Below are 8,381 nucleotides of genomic sequence, written 5' to 3'. Positions count from 1 at the left end.
AAATGCCACTCTGGGGTGTCTCATGCAAAGCTTCAAACATTTGAATCTCAGACATGAAATATAATTTGCTTGAGGACATAAAATTTTCCTTGGAAAACTAATTTGTGCCATTGGAAATGCACAAGATGAATAAGGAAATGTTTGTGCTTCACAGCAGTGCAAAAGAAAGGAAGTGAGAAATGCATGTGTGGGCAGATGGCAAACTGGAGTCCATCTTAGCACTAATTTCATGCTCAATTTTTTTTTTTTTTTTTTTTTTTTTTTTTTTTTTTGAGGCAGAGTCTCACTTGGTCACCCAGGCTGGAGTGCAGTGGCACAATCTCCACTCACTGCAACCTCTGTCTCCTGGTGATTCTCCTGCCTCAGTCTCCTCAGTAGCTGGAATGACAGGTGCACGCCACCACTCCCAGCTACATTTTTTTTTTGTATTTTTAGTGGAAAGAGGGTTTCCCCAAGTTGGCCAGGCTGGTCTTGAACTCCTGACCTCGGGTGATCCACCCACTTTGGCCTCCCACAGTGCTGGGATTACAGGCGTGAGCAACCATTCCTGGCCAAAATTCTTAAATTTGATTCTACCCCAGATTTAAACAATTTCCTAATTTTCCCCTACCTGCCCCCCAAACTCTCAACTAATTATTCAGATATGTCTTATGATAACTCTCAAGCCCCTAAAAGAAATGCAAAACATAGTTTGAGGTGATATTTCAATAGAGGAAATAGTCTCACCTAATGATTCCAGAAATAGCAAAGTTTTCAGGAGCATCAATAAGAGGAAACAGATCTTAAACATATTAGAACGTAGATCTCCAGCCCATCACATTCAACCAGTCTGGATGTACCAGTTGAACTGAAAATCTGGCTAAAAGGGGCTTCTGCAAGAAACATCAGAGTTGCACATCAATTGCGTCATTTCATAGCACATCAGGATTGCTTAGATATGACCTGAAGATTTTGAAGTCCAAGGGTATAGATCGTCTTCTCCAAATGTCATCCTACACCATCTACTGAATCTTTAGGTTGGATAAAGTCTTAGACGTTAAATGTGTCCGTCAAGTCATCTTTCCTTTAGTATTCCTGAGAAGTGGTCTATAGGCTTAGGCTTAAATGCCTTCAGTAACAGGTTGCTTATTGATTTGACAAGGCAGATTGTTCCTTGCTTAGACAGCTCTCATTATTGAAAAGTTCTTCCTCAAATTGAGGCAAAAATCAGACTCCCTGTAAATTCCACCCAGTGGTCCTCATCCTGCTTTCCAGTGCAATAGAGAATGAATTGACTCTTCCCCTTCAAATGACAGCCCTTTGTGTGGGCAGGCTGACTCTCAGTTGACTGTGCAGTATAGGGTGACATGGCACTGTCATTTAGGCTGAAAGCCTGGGTTCAATTTTCCAGTCTTAGCCGTCACTTCCTAATGCCAAATCACTTATATATCTGAGCCTTGGAGACTTGGGCTGCAAATCTGTATAATGTAGATAAGGATATATGTGTTACACCTTTCCTTTGGTTCTTGCATGAATTACATTGAGAAAATCTGTGTGAATGTACTTTCAACTCTTATATACGCTGCAAAAAGAAGACATTGCTAGTGAATCTTAATTCACACTAAATAGTCCATCTTTATTTTCCTGGAGAAGTTAACTTTCATTGTTCTCATATTTATTAGATTTTCTTCAGTGAAACGTTTCAGTGCTAAAGTCATGTTCTCTCTAATTGCCACTGCTCTGGTTAATCCAGCTACCTTTCTTTTCCTTTAGAAAGCATATAGGGCTAAGTTTTATCAAGCCACATGACACAGTATTCTCTCACTCTAGTTATTTTGTTCACTTATCTGAAGCTGAGTGTTTATGTATCATAGAAAGTATACTTTTCTTATTCTTAATCCATATTTAAATTATCTTCAGTGTAAATAAGTTCATAGCAATAAGGTATGATATTAAAGCCAAAGAGGAAAAACATTTGCTAAGAGTCCAGGACATCTAATTTGTGCTTATTTTCTCTAGATTTTCTTTTTCTTTTTCTTTTTTTTTTTCCCTGAGATGGAGTCTCACTCTGTCACCAGGCTGGACTGCAGTGGCAAGGCGATGTTGGCTCACTGCAACCTCCAACTCCCTGGTTCAAGTGATTCTTCTGCCTCAGCCTCCCTTTAGCTGGAATTATAGAGATGTGCCACCATGTCCAGCTAATTTTTTTATTTTAAGTAGAGATAGGGTTTCACCATGTTGGACAGGATGCTCTCTGGATCTTCAGATCTCGTGATCCGCCCACCTCAGCCTGCCAAAGTGCTGGGATTACAGAAGTGAGCCACCATGCCCGGCCTATTTTCTCTAAATTGTCTATTGATTTCTTAATTGTAAGCCATGTTTAGCTTTGGGGAAAAAAAAAAAAAGGAATTGTTTTGTAGTGGGAGCATGGGCAAGAGGGGTACCCCAGGCAGAAAACTCCCCCGCGGGTGGGCTGAGGGCGACGGCTAAGCCTCAGGTGGGCCTCCTGTTCCCTGTGCTCTCCTGCACAGCAGCCTTTCTCATGGACTCTGGGGCAGCCGCAGGAAGGGTAGGCTGGCGGGGGGCTGCCATGGCTCTTCACTTGGGCAGGACATCAGAGGACTCGGACACCAGCTTCTTATTGCAAGTCTCGACCTTCTTCACAACCACAGCCCTGGTGGAGCTGATGCAGCTGAAAGAGCTGGAGCCCAGGCCGGGGCTTGTGAGGCCCCCGTAAGCTGAGCTCAGCCCACCAGCCTAGCCACTGGTGGTCTTCGTATAGATACTCATGTTCTGCATCCCAGACTCCAGCTGACTCTCCTCGCCCTCCAGCAGCTTCGTGTAGGTGGCGATCTCAATGTCCAGGGCCAGCTTAACGTTCATCAGCGCCTGGTACTCACGTAGCTGCTGCGCCATATCCTGCTTGGCTGGCTGCAGGGCGGCCTCCAGCTCGGACAACGTGGTGTTGGCATCCTTAACGACCAGCTCCCCGGGCAGCTGCTCAGCATCTGCAATGGCGGCCTCTGGGAAAGCCCTCTGGCCTTTGAGGCCCTCAGTCTCAGCCTGCAGTTGGCTCATGTTCCGATTCATCTCGAAGATCTCCGTCTTCGTACGATGCAGGTCATCCCCATGCTTCCCAGCCAGGGTCTGCAGCTCCTCATGCTTGATCTGGTACATGCTCTCAGCCTCAGCCCCGCTGCGTTGGCAATCTCCTTGTACTGCACCTTGACCTCGGCTATGATACTGTCCATGTCCAGGGAGCAGCTGTTGTCCATGGACAGCACCACAGTATGTCTGAGATCTGGGGCTGCAGCTCCTGGATCTCCTCTTCATATAGCTGCCTGAGGAAATTGATCTCCTCAGTCAGTCCTTCCAGGCGAAACTTCAGCTCTACCTTGTTCATATAAGCTTCATCCACATCCTTTTTGATGGGGACAAATTCATTATCTCTGTAGGATTACTGATGTCATCCTCATACTTGTTCTTGAAGTGCTCCACCAGCCCCTGCATGTTGCCAAGCTCAGCCTCCAGCTTCTCCTAGGCCAGAGTCTCCAGCTGCCACCAAAGATTGTTGATGTAGCTCTGTAACATGTCGTCCACATTGCTCTGAATCATCTTCTGCTGCTGCAGGAGGCTCCACTTGGTCTCCAGCATCTTGTTCTGCTGCTCTAGCAGCCATACCTTGTTGATGAAGGAGGCAAACTGGTTGTTAAGGGTCTTGATCTGCTCTTTCTCCTGGGTGCACATGGCCTGGTTGTTGGGGTCCCCACCTCCAGGTTCAGTAGGCTCTGGTTGACCATGACCGCAGTGATGGTCCCATACTGCTGGCTGGCCATAGCCTTCGCCCAGGCCACCCGTGAAGCTGCTGCTGCCCACTCAGGAGAAGCTCAAGGAGCTGATGGGGCACCGGGCCCACTCGTGTAGGAGTGTTCTGCTGAAGGCCAGGGGGCCAGAGGTGGACACCTTGTAGAACTTCTGGGTCACCCTGATGGAAATAGTGGAGGCAGGAGTGGAGGCGGGTAGGCTGAACCAGGAGGAGATTTGAGAAGGAGCAAAGAAGCTGCTTCTAGGTCCATGTTTAAATCTCAAACACAGAAATATCTGCTTGAGAAATGAGCTAAGCTAAAGTTTAGAGGTTTAATGACTATAATTTCTTTATAGTAAATGACTCAGGACAGTAACGTAATCAGCAAGATTTATGATCCACTTAAAACACATGTGGCTTTGTTCATCATTTCTAGGGAAACATGATTATTAAATCTGATAATATTTGCATATGTAAACTATTATAATTAGGTAAAATTTTCCTCCTTCTAATTCTAAGGGGCATTCACCAGAAGTACTAAGAAAGATTAAACTGTCAGATGTAAGTTACATCATAAAATATATGTAAATTAAGGTGTTCCGTATTTTGTTTTGAACATATAACAACGACGCACTAATAGAAAAAAATGTTAATAGAAATACAGATCAACTAAATTTTAGAAAAAGAAAAAAGTGAGAATCAACATGAAAATTTTTAAAATATGAAGAATTAACATCTAGAATTTTCATTAATATTGAGAAATATCAGTGAAATGGTCTCAAACCACCAAAACCCGAAGTTCAAGGTTATGTGCATGACTTTGGGGCACATTTTACAGGCAGAATACAGCATGGATCAAAATTGGGCAAAAAAGCATAAACGATGGCTGATCCTAGAAGTCAAAATGATTTGGTTACCAAAAACTAGCAAACAGAAATGATCAGCAGTATTCCAACTCTAAAAAGTTTCTTATTGGCAAACCCAATATTAATGCATTAGGAAACAGGGACATGTAGAAAGTAATCAAATGAAAAATCATTCCAGAAACTCAGATAAGCAGCAGGGCATCTGGGGTAGAAACAGGAATTGGGAAAATCTGGGTGCCTCAGTTACAATTAGATTCAGCTGCATAGGATGGAAAACTTCAATTAAAAAGTAGTTTAAACATAATAAAAGTTGATCTGTTTCACTTTTTTTTTTTAAACAAATAAACAAACATAGGCAATTCAGGACTATTATGAGTAATCCACAAAGTTATCAGTTTATTCCATCTCATCCTCCCTAGGAAAAGACTCTTGTCTTAATGGTTACAAATGACTGCTGGAGCTTCAGACATCACATAAGCATTTCAGGACATAAGATAGATAATAAGAACAGAGTTCCTTCTCCGTTTAAGGACTCTACCCAGAAACTATACAAAACATGTTCAGTTTCATTTTATTAGACAAAGGGCAGTTATATGGCAACACGTTTATTTGCAAGGCAAACTGGGAAATGTGCCCAGGTAAACTTAGGGGAAAATGGATATTAGGAGGCAAAGGGCAAACAAATTTAAAATCTGGGTCTGCCATATTCCAGCGACTGAGGCTATAATCCCTGCAGCACTGTTTCTCTGAGCATGAACAAGAGTAAAAGGCTGACATTCCGAACAGGATGTCTTTGATAACTGGGGCAATTCCTCCTCAGTCAAATAGTTTATAAACATACCCTGTTAAGCACAGGGTTCGTTTTAGAATATAAGAATCTTAGGATCTACAAGTCAGAGAATGTGTATGAAAGAGAATGATGAGGGAATGGACGAATATCCAAGTCTGGAGAAAAAGAAGAGGAATTAATAAGTGACAAAGGTAGAGATAGAGGATAGGAAAGGAGAGAGGGAGGAAAAAATAGATTCAAAGAATTTAAAAGGATGAGTGAATATGGAAAAGGAAAAAAGGAGCAAGATGAAAAAAATGCACGCACCACTTTACCTGTGAAGGATTTCTGCCTTCAGCTCATTCTCTGTCACTATCAACATGGCTGGAAATATTATTCCTTTATAGGCAATGCATGAGTTTACATAGACAAAAAATAATTTAAAATGAAAATGACCATGGAAGTTTTGTGATTCATTTGGAAGAGAAATTCCAAGCATTTCATTTATTATGAAAAAGAACACTGCAGCTCCCCAGTCTTATGACAAATGTCTTTGTGTGCTGGGTCTGACCTGGCAGTCAAGCAGGACAATCTAAAATATACAGTGAGAGGGAAGAAAATGAAATAAAGAATAAAAGAAATGGAGCAATTACATTTTTATCTCATGTAGAATCTGTAATAATCGCTGTAATCTAAAAGCTTTTAGGTCTAACTTTTGTTTGATGGCTGGATTTGCACTGACACTTGTAAAGAAATGAGAAGCAATACATCCTCCTTCTTGGTAATGGTTGGATGCAGAATAAAACTATCAGAAAATTTCGGCACTTCTGGCGTTCAGGCCTTGAGTAAATTAGTTGCAACATCTTAGACCATTAGAATGATTACAGCAGACTGTAATACATGGTAATAGAAGGCCTAGGGCTGTAAAATTCCTTGATAATGTTTAGTTATGTGCCACTCTGTAGTACCTAGAAATAATTAAGAGAGTTAGTGAGAAAGTACAACTAGTAGTTGGATAGCTATCTCCAATTCAGTGAATTTCAACAGCTGTAACTGTTCTTAAGACTTTCTATTATGAAACCACCAAGAAAAAGATCACAATCTTCTTTTCTTGGCATTTTCCTTAGAAGGGTCTAAATGAGAAGTTTAAATACAATTCCTTTTCAGATCTTAATTAAACCAAACATTCTGGATGTGGCAGAAATAAACAAAAGAGCCCTTAAACTCTTTATTGAATGCTTTACATTCAGTAAAGGACTTAGGGCCCAGTGGTAAGCTTTGAGAATACAAGGTCAGTGATACGGACAAGGCGTCCATGCAAAGTGCTTAAAGTCCTATATCTTGGCTTATACCCACGTATTAATATATGGATAGAAAGAACATAATATGTGGCTCCATGGTCAGGAAATCAAGGGAAATTTGTGGGGAACTGTAAGTCACTGTCATTGAAAGTTTGAAGGGAATGGGAACTCAGATGTCTCCTGAATCCAAAACTTACCAAGGCAAAAGTTTTGGGAGGTGCTTTTATCATTACTCCATCAACTCTCCCGGAAACTGGAATCTCTGTTCAGTCTAGATGGCAAGGGCCGTCCTGATTTGAAAATGATGTCTTGGACTTAGTTGAGGGTATCTGTAGTCATTTTCACTATGTTTCATTCAGCAAGTAATACAAATGATACCCTCTCAATCCAGGATATTGCTGGGCCAGTGAATGGCTGCCAGTGCTATCCTTCCCCTGGAGAGGAAAGCACAATGTTTCAAGACCTCTTCAACCTGCAGTGAGGAAGGAATGCACCAGTTCAGAGCAAATGGTGGGCTCATTTCCATCCACACAGGTTTAGGATAGGGCAAAGGGCAGAGAATAGGCAACTCAGCCTAGATCATCTATAGCTGACATCCAGTTTCTGTATTCATAACTTCTTGGGAAGCCAGTTTACATCACCTAGTTTTTTTCCTTGTTCAAAAATCAGGAATCAAAGTTTCAGTGTGTCAGATTTGGTCCTGGCTTTCCACAATGTACTCCTAGGCTGAAGTCATAAGAAGGGATCATCTCTAATTTTTATCCAATTTCTAACAATTCCAAGTTCATAAGAAGGGATCTTGTATTCTCAACCAATTTGTAACAATTCCAAGTGATATATATATAGGGGCATTAGCTCTACCAAGTGGTATTAGCATATTCATTTCTATATTCTAAATTATTAAAATGTCAAAGTAACACATATATAACAGGTGACATTATGAATGTTAATGCTAACCCTCCCACTGCTAAAAATTGACCTTTAAAACTAACATCATACTGGTATATTCTGTTTTATATACATTCCCTCAGCCAAGTCTTGTGTAGCCAGTGCTTCAGTTGCAAGCGAATCCTGAAACAATTGTGAATCTGGATGCATTTCATGCTTTGCCCCTAAGTTTAGTTGTATTTGCGCTGCCCCCTGTAGGCAAGTTTTCAAGCACGGAGAGTTGGTTAAACTCACTAAAAACCTCACTGTTAAGGATCTCAAGCGACTTGTGGGGATTATCATTATAAATCTCAGGTTGAAAATTGATCTGGATGTGGCACTCGGAACCATAGCACTTACAGTATGACCATGTGATTCTTCCAGCTCAGCCTGACAATATCATCTTCTCCACAGAAATAAGAGGATGCCAAGATTTCACCTTCTCCAATTTTGTCAAAGCAATCTTCTCCTGTCTCTGTTTCTTATTGTGTTTTGTGGTTTCTCTGAAATTCCCTTTTACTCCACATCTTTTGACCCCTGATTTCTTATCATTGCTGTGACAACAGCTCACATTTGTATAATGTCTCTTTCTCCTGTGAAACAGAAAAGACAGAAATTATTTGTAACTCTCCAAGAATTTTTGAAACATCATCCATCTGATATGGGGGCAAATGAAGCAAAAAAACAAACAAAAAACTGAAATTATTTGCTCAAGATGGTGCCATAAGAAGCAT

The 8,381-nt window shown here is 41.3% G+C and overlaps 1 pseudogene; it reads right to left on the bottom strand.

Annotated features, from left to right (window-relative positions):
* Positions 1-1,904: 1,904 nt before the first annotated feature.
* Positions 1,905-5,801, bottom strand: LOC102143484 (keratin, type II cytoskeletal 8 pseudogene; annotated as a pseudogene).
* Between the last annotated feature and the right edge of the window lie 2,580 nt (positions 5,802-8,381).

The sequence above is a fragment of the Macaca fascicularis genome, chromosome 18 (assembly GCF_037993035.2).
Source record: "Macaca fascicularis isolate 582-1 chromosome 18, T2T-MFA8v1.1".
In the NCBI taxonomy this organism is placed as follows: domain Eukaryota; kingdom Metazoa; phylum Chordata; class Mammalia; order Primates; family Cercopithecidae; genus Macaca; species Macaca fascicularis.
The sequence above is the reverse complement of the archived record's forward strand: the minus strand, read 5'-3'. Positions and strand labels throughout refer to the sequence as shown.